This window comes from Nannospalax galili, unplaced genomic scaffold, assembly GCF_000622305.1.
Source record: "Nannospalax galili isolate Female #2095 unplaced genomic scaffold, S.galili_v1.0 scaffold1488, whole genome shotgun sequence".
NCBI lineage: Eukaryota > Metazoa > Chordata > Mammalia > Rodentia > Spalacidae > Nannospalax > Nannospalax galili.
This window is the reverse complement of record NW_008358859.1, coordinates 46087-62716: the sequence shown is the minus strand read 5'-3', so window position 1 is coordinate 62716 and position 16630 is coordinate 46087. Positions and strand designations below refer to the sequence as shown.

At 51.4% G+C, this 16630-nt stretch overlaps 1 pseudogene; it reads left to right on the top strand.

Moving 5' to 3' along the window:
• The window catches only part of LOC103725148, a 53515-nt pseudogene extending 44709 nt beyond the window's left edge, over positions 1-8806 (top strand).
• The last annotated feature ends 7824 nt before the right edge of the window (positions 8807-16630 follow it).

Sequence of the window (16630 nt, the reverse complement as noted above, 5' to 3'; positions counted from 1 at the left end):
TTCAGAGTGAAGGCCAAGACCTTAAAATGGCTGTAGAGATGAGACAGGCGCTCCACCCTGTCCCTCCACTTTTCAACCAGCATGGCCACCCTGACTTCTTTTGGGGGACCTTTGGTGTCATCCACCTTCCTTCTACCTGAGCCCTCCAGCCACTCCATTCCAGACTTTTCTTAGCAGATATTACTGTCATATTCAATAGTATGAGTCAAGCACAGCACAGTGGCCTTCGTTGAGGACGTTCTGCAGGTACGGGGATCATGACCCCGGGGGCTTGCACTGGGGAGAGTGGTTGAGCTGCACTCCAGACACAGTACGTGAAAGCAGGGACTTCCGGTCAGAGCAGTGGGATTGGTGCATAGAAAGTCATCAAGAAAAGAGAATGTGGGGCTTCCAGGCGGAGCAGCAGAGCCGGCACATGGAAAGTCACCAAAGGGAGATGCCAAATCAACCGCGCTCATAGGAGGCCTGCTCGAGGGAGGCCAGGAGAGCCTGGCTTTGAGGGCGATGGGATGAGAAACCCAATCAGATAAAGCAAAGTGGGATGTTGCAGCTATACAAACCTCACCGAGTTCTGCTGAAGGCAGGTTAGAGTGACCAGAACCCACCAGGGGTGGTGAGGGCTGAGGAGCCAATCAGATATGGAGAATGAGGAGTTGCGGACAAGCTGGCCGGCAGCACGCTTTTAAAAAATATGCATGTGTGTGTCTGTGTGTCTGCCACGTATGTGTAGGTGCTTGCAGAGACCACAAGAGGTCAGATCCCTTAGAGCTAGAGTTCAGGTGGTTATGAGCTGCCTGATGTGGGTGCTGGGAACCGAATTCAGGTCTTATGGGAGAGCAGCAAGTGCTCTTAACTGCTAAGCCATCTCTGTGGTCCTGATTCTTTTTATATTATTATTATTTGAAATTACATGTGTATCTGTGTGTGGGTATACGCATATGTACAGAATGTAGGTGCCCACAGAGGCCAGAGGTGTCTGATCTCCCTGGAGCCTGAGTTACAGGTGGTTGTGAGCTGCCTAATGTGGGTGTTAGGAATGGAACTCAGATCCTCTGCAAGAGCAGTGTATGGCCTTAGCTGCTAGGCTATCTGTCCAACCCCTTGCAGGGTTTTGCTAAATCTGGATTTCATAAGACAGTGTGCAAATGGGCCCAGGAGATGGTTCAGGAACTGGCCAAGTTTGCCCAAGAGAGACTGTCACATATGTTTACTTTATTCCTGGCTGGCCTCCTCCCAGGTGGGGTGGAGCTAATTCTAGAGTCCTGCCTTAGAGTGGGCAGACAGGGGAGAACAGAGACATCTAGACTTTGAAGGCCCCCATCACATACAGGATAGAAGGCTGCAGGGAGAATGGTCCCTGGCTCAGCCTCTAGAGTTTCATGGATACAACTTCATATGAGGCGGGACCCACAGGACCTTTTGTTGACCCCTTACCATAGGCATGAGTGGATGAATGGGGAGCTGGCTAAGCCCTACCCCTGAGGTTCATGACAGGCTGAATTTGCCTTAGGTGGAGGGTTGGGAGCTGGATGTATAATATTAGATCTAAAGCCAGATGGAGTCATGTGCAAGATCATGTGGTCTGGCCAGGACTGAGCAGTGGGCACCTCGACATTGAGGAGAGTGTGATGGTCCTCTGCTACAGGGTTTGTCTGGACTTGACAAACCGTCCCAGACGCCACTGTGTGGATGCCCAGGATCAAGTGGACATGAAGTGGGGTCGGTGCCCTCTGCTGGGCATGGGGCATGTAAGCATTTCTGTTCACACTGCATCAGGATCCCAGAGACAGACCCAGAGGGTGATGCTGTCCTTTTGCATAGCTGGCCAGGATGTGCAGAGAGGCCGCCTGGGAGCCTTCTGAACACTGTGTTATGTTTACCAGCTTTAGCACCAACCCCAGCCTGTGTCCTGGGTGGTTGCTCCTGGGTTGCCTCAAGGAGTCTCTATGCTGTGAGCCATGCCCAAGGCATCCTCTGTACCTTGATCTGGTGCAAAGCTGGCTGTGGACGACTCCCTAAAGGTGAAGCCAGGGAAGTTAAGTTTCAGCCTGTTTCCTAGGGAACCGACTAGAGCTCCCCCCAACCCAACTCGCTATCTTTCCATTTGTTTCTGTGGACCGCTATTTTCACTGTGATCTCTCCCCGGTCCTCCTGACCTAATTCCAATTTACTTGCGGGATTTTCTTATTTCCTCCAGACTCTGACTCTGATACATGAGGCTGTTTTATCACTGGGTGATTTTAATCTTCACGCAGAGACTTTCTGTGGTTTCCCATTTTCTGGGTTTCCCTTGAGTTTCAGCCAGCGCCTGTGTGAGGCGCCTGGACTCCTCTGGCTGCTTATTGAATTATTCAAGTTTCTTGCTATTCTCTTTGTGTTGGTCCGTGTGCTTTCCTGCCAGGCGTGTGACTTACATAGCGAGCTGATGGCCTACTGAGTGCTCAGTGTAGGTGGCATTGTGGGAAGAAGCTGAACATGTACAGCTTTCCATTGTTAGCAGGACCACAGGACACTCCCAGGATCTAAGACATGGATTTAAACACTGTGGGCAACAGGTCCCCAGGATGGTGTGAGGGAAAATCCCAAACAGGACAGGATGACAGCGAGCACATGGATTTCTTGGTGTTGGCAGAGAATACATTACTGTGATAGTCCTCACTGAGCCAACAAACACTTGCTGGATACGACTGTCTGAGCTGGGAATAGAGCATGGGAGGCCAACAGCCATCCACCCAGCACCTGTCATCTACCCATCTACCCATCCGTACACTGCTGTCAATTTATTCTTCTACTCATCTGTCCATCCATCCATCAACCTTTCACCCATCAACTATCCACCCATCAGCCCATTCATCCATCCATTTGTCCATCCATCCATTCATCTGCCCATCCATTCATCTGTCCATCAACCTTTTATCCATCTGTCCACCCACTCTCTGTTCATCTGTCCATCCATCCGTCAACCTTTCATCCATCTGCCCACCCATCTATCCATTCATCTGTCCATCTATCCATCCATCCATCCATCCACCCATCCATTAACCTTTCACCCACCCATTAACCTTTCACCCATCTGTCCATCTATCTATCCATCAATCCACCCATCCATTCATCCATCCATCCATCAACCTTTCACCCATCTGTCCACCCACCCATCTATTCATCCATCCCTTCTTCCATTTATCCATTTATCCATCCATGTGCCTTTCACCCATCTGTTCACCCATCCACCTGTTCATCTATCCATCCATCCATCTATCCATGCATCCATCCATCCATCCATCCATTGTCCATTCATCCATTCATTCATCCATTCATCAACTTATGTTTTCACCATCTATTCATTCATTAATCTACCTACCCACAAAATACATCCATCCATCCATCCATCCATCCATCCATCCATGCATCCCTCCATCTATCTGTCCATCCATGCATCTATCATCCATCCATTCATGCATCCATCTAGGCATCCATGCATCCACCCATCACCTTTCACCCATCTGTCCACCCACCATCTATTCATCCATCCCTTCTTCCATCCATCCATTCATGCATCCATCAAGCCATCCATCCACCATCTATCATTTATCCACCCACTTACTCATACATTTATCTACCTATCCATATATCTTCTATTCATCTGTCCACCCACTCATGTCCATTCACCTATCCATTCACCATCTCCCCATCATCTATCTATTCATCCACCTCCCTACCCCACACCAATACACGCACCCACCCATTCATCTATCCATCCACCATTTGTCATCCATCCACTCATCTACCCATCCAGCCATCCATTCATTATCTATCCACTATCCATCCATTCATCTATCTATCTATCTATCTATCTATCTATCTATCTATCTATCTATCTACCATTCATCTCTCCATCCATCCACTACTCATCCATTCATTCACCACCCATCTGTCTGACCATATATTTATCCATTCATCAGTCCACCTACTCACCCACACATCCATCCATTCATCTATCTGTCCATCCACCCATCCATCCACCAAACCACCTACCCACCCATCCACCCACTTACCCATCCGTCTATCCCTTCATACATCCATTCTTTCATCCATGCATGCACACATCCATCCATTCATCTATCTATCCATCCACCCGTCCATCCACCAAACCACCTACCCACCCATCCACCCACACACCCATCCGTCCATCCCTTCATGCATCCATTCTTTCATCCATGCATGCACACATCCATCCATTCATCTATCTATCCATCCACCCATCCATCCACCAAACCACCTACCCACCCATCCACCCACTTACCCATCTGTCTATCCCTCCATACATCCATTCTTTCATCCATGCATGCTCACATCCATCCATTCATATGTCTGCCATTCTTCTCTTCATCCATCTCCTAGTCATCCATCCAGCCATCCTCTCTATGCCAGGCATTCTTTCAGGGAGCCTGGGAAAAGCTGTAAATAAGACAGTGTGCTCTCATTGAACTTTGATCTTCATGAGCAAGATAGGCGAGACTTGCCTATAAGCAAACAGGATGGTATGGAGAGGATAGGGAGCCACCTCATAGTAACCAAGGTGGTGGACATGGTGATAGTGTCTATGGAACATGGAACATATGGGACGGAGAGTGGCTGAGTGGGAGAGCAGATGATTCTCTTACTGAAAGGGTCACTGAGAGCCTGGCCCATAGATGGCTCAGCCCACACTTTACCTAGAAGCAAATCGGGTCTTCACGTTGGGTATGTGGGACAGGACCAGTGCAATAGGGGTACATGCCACGGACCGGTTGGGCGTTTGGAGACGAGCAGTGCTACCTGCCTTTCACAAGCAGGGGACCCACCAGCTAGTATTCCCATCCTCCAGGGTGAAGACTGGATGACTCACAGTGCTGGCTAGTAGTCAGTCAGCCTGAAGGACGGTGTAAGCCGGGCTCCATTTTCTTTTCTTGGCTGCATGAAATCGATAAGGGACTAGACCCGGCCCTTGTCATCAACATTGATTGATTTTAGAATTTCAAAGGATGTTAATTTTAAGATGGCAGCATTTGGGGACATTTCATTATCTTCCATTGGAAGAGGGAGAGCATCAAGTATTTTAATCTGGGGGACTGAATTATTTAGGGTCTGGCGTTGACGTGCCTAATGAAATACGCTTCCTCTTTCTTTGGGCTTCCATATCTGGCTATGGAAATCATTCATTAACACAGAGTGAGAGAGAGTGCCCTTCTATTAGGGCCATTAAAATGTTCTATTACTGATGATCTATAAAGGGAAAAACACCGATCAGACTCCACAAGGCACACTGGAACATTGGGAATATCATTAATTTTAATGATCTCGTTCAAAATCGCAGAACCATTAAAATAAAACTTCAAGTTTGGGGGAGGGGGTTGCAAAGGAAATGCACTCTAAATTATTACTAACGAGTGGGAAATATTTAAATCATGCTAAATTGACCTTAAAGTCTTGCCTAATACTCTCCTCAGACACACATTATTTTGGTTCATTTCATGTCGTCCCAGCTTGGCCAGGCCTCTTTCCTCTGTGGAGTCACAAGTCTCCATGGAAGAGGGCATGGTTGGTTTGTCTTTGCTTTGGGTCATGCTCTGTAGCCCTGGGATTCTGGAAGGGGGAGAGACCCTCAGCTTTTCATGCATTTAGAGACCAGCTTGTAGAATGAGCTGACCAGAGCAGAGGGCTTGACGAAGCTGTTCCCAGCCGTGGTTTGCAGCTACAACTCAGAGCCTTCGAAGGTCCTGATGCTTCATGATGTGAGGGGCACATGGCTTTTCCTCACGGCCCAGACCTTGGGCGTGGTGGTTGTGGCGCTAGAAAAGGCAGTGGAGTATTTGGGGGACATTGCAACAACCCTCAGAGAATGGAGAAAGTACCAGATCGCTGCCAAATTGATCGCTGCCATTTTCCAGGGTGTCGGATCTGAAACTAGAAGGGCCTGTGTTCCATGGTCAATGTCAGAGTCCCCTGGCCCCCCTCCCTGGTCTCTAAAAGGCTGGGGGTTGATGGGAGAAGAAACAGGACATCAAAGCCTGTTGGGTTTCCATTGCTACCAGCAGGGTGACCCAGGGCAGCTGGCTTTGTGTCTGGGCTTCTGGTCTACTCTCTTCTCATCTTTCAGGTCCTAGCTTAAATGTCACCTGCCTCAAGAGGGCACCTAGGGCCATCCTTCTTCCACAGGGAGGGTGGCCAACCTCCCTCTGTGGTCCTCTCATAATGCCCAGGGTCACCTGCAATCCCTCCTCGTCACTTATTTATCACACTCCCCACTGGAATGCAGGTCCCAGTGAACAAACGCTTTGCAATGAGCCTTTGTATTGTGAGTCTCTAGTGTTGGTGACAGGGCAGGGGACACAGTAGGTACGTCGTGAAGGTGCTGTGAACGAATGCAGGTGAGGAATGGCTGTAAGTGCAGCCCTTTCCCACGCACCAGAGTAACTGAGCAGTCCCGCGCAGGCCGATGTCCCAGCCGCTCTAGAATTCGTACCAGAAGTGTTTTCAGCTGGCTCACAGCACCAAGAGCAGTAATAACTATGGTCGCTGTCTGTGTTTAGAAAACACCCTTCCTTTCACTTGTGTTTGTATTTGTCCTCTTCTCTGGTCACCATGGCAACCCCTGCAGAGTAACCAGAGAATTCCCACTTAAACAAAAATTGTGACTAAGACATAGAGACATTAAGAGATGTAACTAAAGCCATGGTGTGTACCAACGATGGGCTAAGGCCCACATTTTGGATGCTCCTGTCATACTTAGAATTTTCTGCATGCTTAAAATGGATGAAAAATAAAAATCTAAAATCTGTTGTTGGCAGTTCTATATGGGAATTTTCCAGTGGGCCTTGCATACTCACACACAGGCTCTGGCACCCACGTGGCTTCTGCTACACGGGTGTTCTGCATATGACCTGTGCTGGATAGCTTTAGTGTCAATTTGACACACCTGGGTTGAAAGGAGCCTCGACTGGGGAATTGCCTCCATTGGACTGGTCTGTGGCCACATCTGAGGGCATCTTCTTGATTGCTGAGTGATGTGGGAGGGCCCAGCCCACTGTGGGTGGTGCCACCCCTGGGCAGGTGGTCCTGGGTTGTATAAGAAGCAGGCTGAGCACAGGCCAGGGGAGCAGCGCTCCTCCATGGCCTGTGCTCTAGCTCCTGCCTCCAGGTTCCTGCCCTGAGTTCCTACCTTGGGCTCCCTGATGATCTGTGACCTGGGAGATGTAAGCTGAATAAACTCTTTCCTTCCCAAGTTGGCATTGGTCAGAGTATTTTGTCTCAGCAATGAAGAACAAACTAGAACATGACCCAAGGCTTTTGTGGGGTGTAGAATCCAACACACAGCCCAGAGTACATGAGGATGGGCTGTGATGGTGGACTGAGGGGCTGTGTGACCCCAGCAGGCCTCTGGGCCATTGACACTGGTTTTGTTCTCTCTATACCTCATTACTCTTCCAGAAAGAGCCCAGCGGGTCTGGACCACCCAACAACTAGCAACTGGTCAGTGCAAGATATTTCAAGGTGGACGGAGGACACCATGAGAACAAGCTTTGGCTAACTTGCTGGGATGTGAGGGCACACTGGGAAGAGACATCCAGGAGACCCACTTGACCAGCTGGCCTCTCATGGGCCCATCTACCGACCAACAGTGTGTGAGTGAGACCAGCTGAGAATGACTAATCCCTATTCAGATCCAAAGAACTTCCCTGCTGACCCATAGAGGAATGTTAGTTTTTTCAGCGGGCATTTTCTGGAGTGCTTTGTTACACAGCATGACTGGCTGATACATACCCGTTGACTGCGTGTTTATTGGAAGCATAAAGCTCAAGCCTGTCATTAGTGGGGGGCACACAGCTCCTGGTCAGCTGCGGTTTGGATGTGATTTGAATGTACTGGAAAAAGTTCATATACTGGAAGCTTGCTCCTCAGTTAAGGTGATGGCACCTTTAGGAGGTGAGACTTGAGACAGAGCTGGCCAACTGGAGTGAAGCATGGTATGTACTGAGCACTGATGAGGAGTCACCTGCCTGTTCTCAGGGGAGGAATCTAGGTAGAAAGCAGACAATCCAGATCAAGTATGGAAAGGACTGGGACTTGTTGCAATGAGGGAAAGAAGTTATTTAGAAGAAACAACTGAGACAAAGGGCATCTTCAGGTCCCTGTGCCTGGACACCCAGCTCCACCAGGCCTGGCTACGGCCCTGCACCTGGACACCCAGCTCCACCGGGCCTGGCTACAGCCCCAGAAGGGCTTTGAGCCAGAAGAGCTTCAAGCCAGACACACAGCGCTTTGAGCTGTAGGAAGGCGCAAGCCTCTCTCAAATCTGGCCTGGACCTGCCCACAGTGTGGTGATGCTGCCGCCTGGAGAGAACATGGATGACCGGACCACTGTACACATGGTGGACTTCTTCCACCGCATCAACCTCATCTATGGCGCCATGGTTGAGCACTGCGGTGAGACCGGCTGCCCAGTCATGGCTGGTGGGCCCCGCTGGCAGGCCTACCAAGCCTTAGCACCCCACTATGTTGCACTACTCATGGACTGGACTGAGGGCCTTATCAGTGGTGAGGGTATCTTTTCCATTTATGTTGGCGTTCTTCCCCAAGAACTTCCAAGATCCCGAGCTGCCTCTTCCGAGTCTTTGTCCATGTCCACATCCACCACTTTGACAGCATGTGGGCAGAGGCACATGTCAACACCCACTGTAAGCCACCACTTCATCCAAGAGTCAGCCTGGTAGACCAGCGGGACCTGGAACCACCGTAGGAAATGACAGAAAGGATCTGTCACTGAGTCCAGATCTGGATGTTGTCACCTGTTGGATGGACCACCTGAACACAGTGTAGGGAGAAGGGACCCTTGGGGGCCTGTTGGTAGAGCAATCTGAAGGCCTATAGGCCCCTCTACAAACCTAACACCTCTAGGCTTCTCAGGAGTCTGCCTGTGTGTTCCCCTTACTGTGAGTGGAGAAGGGAGGGCTTCAAGGAGGAGTGAGACCCCTCACGTCAGGTCTGGGAGTGGGGTAGGCAACCAGGTGTCTGCTTCCACCCCACCATGGGGTTCCCAAGCCTGTCTGGGGATATGGACAGGGCTGAGGTAATGACAAGAAAGTTATAAGAGAGTTCCTGAATCTGAGCAGGTAAGGAGGGGAGGGAGAGAGGGGGAGGGGGGATTTTGACTGTGGGGTTTGTCTGTGAGAGCTAGGTGCTACCTGGCACACAATAGACCCTCCGTGTTGGATGGGTGGATGGATGGACAGACAGGTGGATATCAAGACATTGGTACCATAAGATCATGACTGCTGTAGGAGTAATGACAGCTCAGTGCTCCCACTCCAGGTATCTGACCGTATGTATAAGTGTGAAAATGTGGTTGTAGATGGAGTTGTACATCTGAACCTTCCAGACTATGATCCTCCATCAGCATGAGTCAGGGGGAGCTGGGTGGAGATTCAAAGGGGAAGCCTTGCTCTGAGTTCCTTAAACCATGACCCACCACCGTGCAGGCTCAGCTCTGCCCAGCCAGGGAAGCCCAGGGATTCTCACTTCACTCATCTCTCTGCCTCCATGAGGGCCTGATAACAGTGAGCCTCTGGGATTTGGGGTTGATTCGTCATGTCCAAAGGTCCCCTGGCTCTTGAACTAGGACTCATATACTCCATCTGCCACAACCTACAGACCTGACTGCCTGAAGGCCAGTATAAAACAATCTTCGTCATGTCCAAAGGTCCCCTGGCTCTTGAACTAGGACTCATATACTCCGTCTGCCACAACCTACAGACCTGACTGCCTGAAGGCCAGTATAAAACAATGTTCTATCAGAGAGCCAGTGGAACCTGACTTTGGAAATCTGGAATCTTCCATGCCAGGACGCCAAGGATCATGCAGCTGGCAGAGAGCCTCCCATCTGAAAAGTACCTGCCTCTTTCCCAACCATCCTCGAGACATTCCAGCTGCTTGGATCTCCAAGCACAGCTGTCCAGAAAGGCTTGGCTGTTCTCCCAGCACCTCCTTGCTCAGCCCTGTGTGTACACTCACAGCTGGATCACCAAGCCCTTCCAGAGTCTCTACTCTGAAAGGCCAGGCTGGAGAAGCGGAGGGACCTAAGAATCATCTCATCTGTCTCCCAGTATGCGAATAAGAACACGGAAACAGGGAGAAGCCATTCAAGGCCTCATAGTGGGGCTTTCTCACGTGAGGCTGATGTGAAAACCAGGGGACTCGACTTTCCCCTCTGGCCCATTGATTGGGATACCAAGATGCACGTGGAAAGACATTCTCACAGACCCTCTCCAGGACACAACTATTCCTGCTTTGTGCAAGGATTTCTAGCCTGATGCCGGAGAGCCCCACCGCCCCCCTTGTCGGCTGCAGAGCCGACCCTTTGAAACCATGTGCTTCCCAATGGCCTGAGAACTACCTGCCCTCAGGAAACATGGGGCTCTCCAGACTGGTGGAACCTGGAACTTCTGTCTGCTGCCTCCAGAGAAGTTCCTAAAGGCTCTGGATTGAGGAGAGTGGGAGATTCCCCCAGAGCGGGCTGCAGAATATATTCTGGGTTCTAGGTCATCGCAAGGGCTGGTTGGGGGCTGGGGGGAAGGAAAATCTATGTTTGTGACCAGGGAAGATTTTATTGTTGCTATTTTGGGTAAAATAAAAGAGGCAAACTAAAACAACAAGGAAGAAAAGAGGTGGGACTTATTGGAGGTTATGAGGTCGTTGGCTGTCACTTTCAGAAGATGTTAAGGTGACTCTCATGGGATCCTGGCTAGTTCTCATGAAAAGATCATGGACTTTTCATCCCATCATGTGATGTCTCTCAGCTCTTGCATGATGACCTCCTGATACGATGCCTTCATTTTGGCAGGAGCCAGCTTGGGAGGGGATGTCGTCACACTGTGTGCCTCCAGCCTCTAAAACCACAAGCTATGTAAACCTTTTTCTATAAAGTGGCCAGCCTCCAGGATTTTGCTATAGCAACACAAAACAGAGTAAAACAAAGATCCAGGCAGAATATAATTTAGTTCTGGACTGAACTGAGTATGTGATTAACCTACGGAAATCTAGGGAAGCACATTACTTATAGCAATATCCTGGGGCGGGTGGGGGGAGAGTGAAGCCTAGACCTTTGGACAGACCCTGGAAGCACCCAGATTGGTGTATGTGATGGGGGTGGGTCAAAGGGAACCAAAGATCAAGGCCGCTCACTCAGCCACCTGCTTCACCTCATCCTGTCTTAGGTAGGTAAAGGGTGGACAGACCAAACCCTTCCCACATCCCCTTTCCACAAGCCTTTCAATGAAAAAAAAATGAAAGATTCTTTTGAGAGATCTTGGTCATTATTTACAATAATTGTGACAGGACAAACCAGTGAACTGAATTTAAAGCCAGATTTGAAAGGATGTGATAGAGAGTGGTTAATTGAAAACTGGGCCCCATCACATTCCATAATTGACATGAAGAGCTATTTGCACAAGGAAAATCAGTGATTTTCAATTAGCATAAAATAAGAAATGGCTCATGTCAATTAATATTATATAATTATGAGTATAGAAAATGTGCTTAGCAGCGTTGGGGTGCAGGGGAAACCTGCTACCCACTGAGGTGCTGTCAGGAGGTGGGATCTCCATAATCACGGCTCCAGTCACCAGACTTGCCTGGGGACCTGAGACCCTGTCAGGTGATGGCAGTCCACCGAACAGTGAACGCCTGGTGTGGGTCGTCTCTGTGAAGTCACTGAGGAGTGGGTGCCTGGTGTGGGTCGTCTCTGTGAAGTCACTGAGGAGTGGATGCCTGGGGTGGGTCATCTCTGTGAAGTCACCGAGGAGTGGGTGCCTGGGGGGGGTCATCTCTGTGAAGTCACCGAGGAGTGGGTGCCTGGGGGGGGTCATCTCTGTGAAGTCACCGAGGAGTGGGTGCCTGGGGGGGGTCATCTCTGTGAAGTCACCGAGGAGTGGGTGCCTGGGGGGGGTCATCTCTGTGAAGTCACCGAGGAGTGGGTGCCTGGGGGGGGTCATCTCTGTGAAGTCACCGAGGAGTGGGTGCCTGGGGGGGGTCATCTCTGTGAAGTCACCGAGGAGTGGGTGCCTGGGGGGGGTCATCTCTGTGAAGTCACCGAGGAGTGGGTGCCTGGGGGGGGTCATCTCTGTGAAGTCACCGAGGAGTGGGTGCCTGGGGGGGGTCATCTCTGTGAAGTCACCGAGGAGTGGGTGCCTGGGGGGGGTCATCTCTGTGAAGTCACCGAGGAGTGGGTGCCTGGGGGGGGTCATCTCTGTGAAGTCACCGAGGAGTGGGTGCCTGGGGGGGGTCATCTCTGTGAAGTCACCGAGGAGTGGGTGCCTGGGGGGGGTCATCTCTGTGAAGTCACCGAGGAGTGGGTGCCTGGGGGGGGTCATCTCTGTGAAGTCACCGAGGAGTGGGTGCCTGGGGGGGGTCATCTCTGTGAAGTCACCGAGGAGTGGGTGCCTGGGGGGGGTCATCTCTGTGAAGTCACCGAGGAGTGGGTGCCTGGGGGGGGTCATCTCTGTGAAGTCACCGAGGAGTGGGTGCCTGGGGGGGGTCATCTCTGTGAAGTCACCGAGGAGTGGGTGCCTGGGGGGGGTCATCTCTGTGAAGTCACCGAGGAGTGGGTGCCTGGGGGGGGTCATCTCTGTGAAGTCACCGAGGAGTGGGTGCCTGGGGGGGGTCATCTCTGTGAAGTCACCGAGGAGTGGGTGCCTGGGGGGGGTCATCTCTGTGAAGTCACCGAGGAGTGGGTGCCTGGGGTGGGTCGTCTCTGTGAAGTCACTTCTTGTCTAGAGTTGCCTCATTCTCTATAAGGAATGCTCTCTCCATGAGGCCACCAAACAAAGATGAGGGCACAGCGGGTGACGGGGGAGGTCTGATGGAACTTGGTGAGTCAAGGCCATGGCTCCCCTTCCTTTACTTCTCCCCTCCCCTGCCCCTTCCTCTTCCTCCCCCCAGTCTCCTTCCCTTCCCCTCCTCTCCATCTTCCCCTCTTTCTTTTCTTCTCCCTCTGCCCCCGCTCCTCTTCCCCTCCCTTCCTTTCTCTTCCCCTTCTCAATTCCCCTTTCCTCCCCTTCCTCTCCTCTCCTCCTCTTCCGTCCTCCTTTCCTCCCTCCTTCTTCCGTCTGTCCCTTTTCCTACCCCCCCATTCCTTCTTCACCTAGGAATTGATCAAATCCAGGAGACTGACGCCCACTCAAATTGTGCAATCAAACCTGAAACTCCTAGGAGACCAGCCCCTGTTGGCTGCCGGGGGGGAAAAGCTTAAGGAGCTGCTTCCCTCATGGTGAAGGTCCCCGCCAGGCTCAGTGTCTGCTGTGTGGGTCTTTTCCCCAAGAGTGTTCTGAGCCTGGAGCTGTTCTGACAGCAGGGTTTGCACACTAGCGGGGAGGGGTTCCCTGCCCTTTGCTGGGCACTGGGTGAAGGTCAGCTAGGGCCTGCGGTACTTGCCACGTGCAGAGCAGGAAGGTATTCTCTGCCCTCTGTGGAGTCTGCTCCCTGGAGGATACTGTGTGGGACAAGATCGCCACTGTCAGGGGCCCTTTCTCCAGAAGTCTTTGCCTCTGGCTCCCTCTCTGACCTCCCTGGTACATCCTGGTTGTACCCCTTCTGTTGTCTTTCTGTGTATACATGTGTGTATGTGCATACGTGTATGTGCAGGTACACACACTGTCACTCAGGCAGTGTCACGTGGAGGTCTGAGGCTAGCCTTCCTATGTATGAGCTGGGTACCCCTGGCTACACTGTCACTCAGGCAGTGTCACGTGGAGGTCTGAGGCTAGCCTTCCTATGAGCTGGGTACCCCTGGCCCCCTTGTGAGCACAAAGTACAGAGGAAGCACCTGTATATTTTGTGGTTTGACGGTTACCTCATTTCCTTTGAGTCCAATAGTTTATTTTTTACTCCAATAATACTTTTAAGAAATTGTATTTTAAGTTTGAGATTCTGTCTTTGTGTGTCTGCCTGTAGTATGTGCACATAAGTGCAGGTGCCTGCAGAGGCCAGAAGAGGGCACTGGATCCCCTGGATGGTGAGCCACACAACTTAGGTGTTAGGAACTAAACTCCCGTTGTTTCACTAAGTGGTGAGCCATCTCTCCAGCCTCCAATGTTTTTAAATTGAGGTTATTGCTTGGATATCAATTGGTTCATTTCCCAATGATTAATGTTGAAAAACACTTCATAAAGTTGATTTTTGAAGGTGGGGTTCGTCTTCTTGGAGCGTGTGGAGTCTGGCTCTGGAGTTCCCAGCATTCCCAGCTCCTAGCAGCCTTTTGTACCATCAGGAGGCTCAGGATCACTTTCAGGTCAGCTTCCCTGACTGACCGTAAGGAGGGAAGGAACAGAGGGAGACAGGAGCTTCTTTGGGAAAGTGGGCGTGGGGGTGGTCCACGCATCCAAGCATGCTGGTATTCTCTACAGAACCACCCCAGCTAGCATTTCCAGAGCACACGAATGTGCTAGAGGATGTCAAAAGGCTTTGGGGGCCCTGGTGGCTCATTCTCAGGACAGCTCTTTGAGGTATGTAGATGATAGCTCTCGCTATGTGGAGGGCCTGGGGAAGGAACTCATTGGAGATGCAACTAAAGACCCAGGGGAAAACTCAGGGCCAGGTTCTGGGACCCAAGTACTTAATAGCATGGCCCACGGGAACTCAAACTTGTGTATGCATACGTGGAAGTGTATGTACATGCAGTGTGTGTGTGTGTGTGTGTGTAGTGTGTGTGCCTGCAGGTGTGTTTTCTGTTCATATATGGATATGTGTGAAGGTGCATATATATACACACAATGTGCATGTATGTCAGACCTTGAACCCACAGGCTAAACAGGCATATCTCAGTGTGAGATGTGTACGTGTCTGCATATATGTGCATGCAGACTGTGCAAGTGTGTATGTGGGGAAAATGAAACTGGCCACCCAGTGAGAAAGAGCCTCCTGCTTATCCACCTCCTCGCTGGGCTCTGATCTCTGAGCTCAGCTCTGGGGCTCTAGCCGGAGGATAAATGGGTGAGGTGGCCATGTTGAGGGCTCCTGGGCAGGTTTGCAGCACAGATGCTAAACTGTGCCTCATGTCCTGGAGATCAAGAAGAAGCACTGTCTTTGCCGGGCCCAGTTTCCTCCCACTGTGGGGCTGAGACGTGCCCCCCCTGACCCAGCACCCGAAGCTGAAGAAGCCAGGGGTCTTTCCAGAGGGAGGAGATCCTACTGAGGATGCTTTGTCAATTGATCAGGCGCTCATTCCCTGAGGCCGGGGAAGAAAAGACTGAACTGATGTGCTGTGCCTGTTCTTTATCCCTGCACAGCAGTCCAGGGCTAAATCTGGCTCTGAGCAGCGTGCTTCCTACCAGAGAGGCTGTGGCAATCTCATTCTGCTCCCCCTCCCCATGAGCCAGGGGCCCCCACCCATTCCTCAGGGGGACCTGGTCATTCTGCCCATGCCCTTCGCCACACATCTGCAGGACCCTGTCTCCCAACAGTTGCCTCCCCTTGCCCCCATTTGTATTTGCCAAGTTCAGAGGATACATCTACAGTTGCCTGTCTGTCTGTCTGTCTGTCTGTCTGGAGGAGAGCTGCTTGCCTCCGGAGTCCTGGCCAACCCTTCCCTACTCCAAATACAGGCAGAATTGACAAAGGCTGTTGACAGCAATTCTGCAAGGAGACTTTCCGATTTTTCCTGCCCAAGCTAAGGAAACAGATTTTCTTCCAGCTGGCTGCAGCCGCCTGAGCCCAGTGGCTACCACAGCTAGAGGAGGTAGGAGTGGTGCCTTCCACCAATCCCAGAACGCACTCCTTCTAGGCAGCTGCCCAGCTGTGAGTAGCTTTGGTCTGGGGTCAGGGCATCACTCCGTATGTCTGATTCCTTCAGGGTCTAGACCTAAAGCAGGAGAATTCACTGCAAAGGTTCTAAAAGAGGGGTGTCCATGCAGAGCAAGGAGAGAGCTGTGGCTCCCCGGCTCTGGATGGCAAGTTCCTGGGAAATGCCAGACTCAAAGACTCAATCTATTATTTCTCCCAACATAAGCAGTGATCCGCCATGTGCACCTGGCCCCGCGGACCAGAATCCTGGCCTGCATCAAAGAGCGTGTCAAATTCTCCCTTTGGAGACACTCTTCTACTTTGCAAAGCCCTGAGACTCGAGCTTCTTTCCTGGTGGGAGAGACAACCGCCTTTCCTAGAAGCTTAGCAGTGTCCAGCCCATCCCATGGCCTCAGTGGGGAGACACAGTTCTAGGCACTGTCCCTGTGGCCTGCAGTTCTGTGAGATACTGGGTCTGATTCCCTGCTGGACACTGAGCCCTGTGGGGAGCAGGACTCCCCAAGCCAAGCAGCCTGAGGTCTGGGTTGGGGGGATGACCAGGCTGCAGAGGGTCCCCTCCTAGGTGAAAGGCTGCATCTCTGGAGAGCAACAGGGGCTGGAGGGCTGCAGCTCTGGACAGTGAGTCCCTATACCATGTTTCTCTATGTGGAGGGTCCCAGGATTGTAGCAGGTAACGACTCAGGCCTCTGCTCCACTCAGAGCTAAGAACTTCCCAGGTCCTTTGAGGAAGGCAGCAGGAGCCGGTGAGGGGTGAGGACTCAGCCCCTCTGGTGGAGCACTCCTGCAGGCTTCCAGC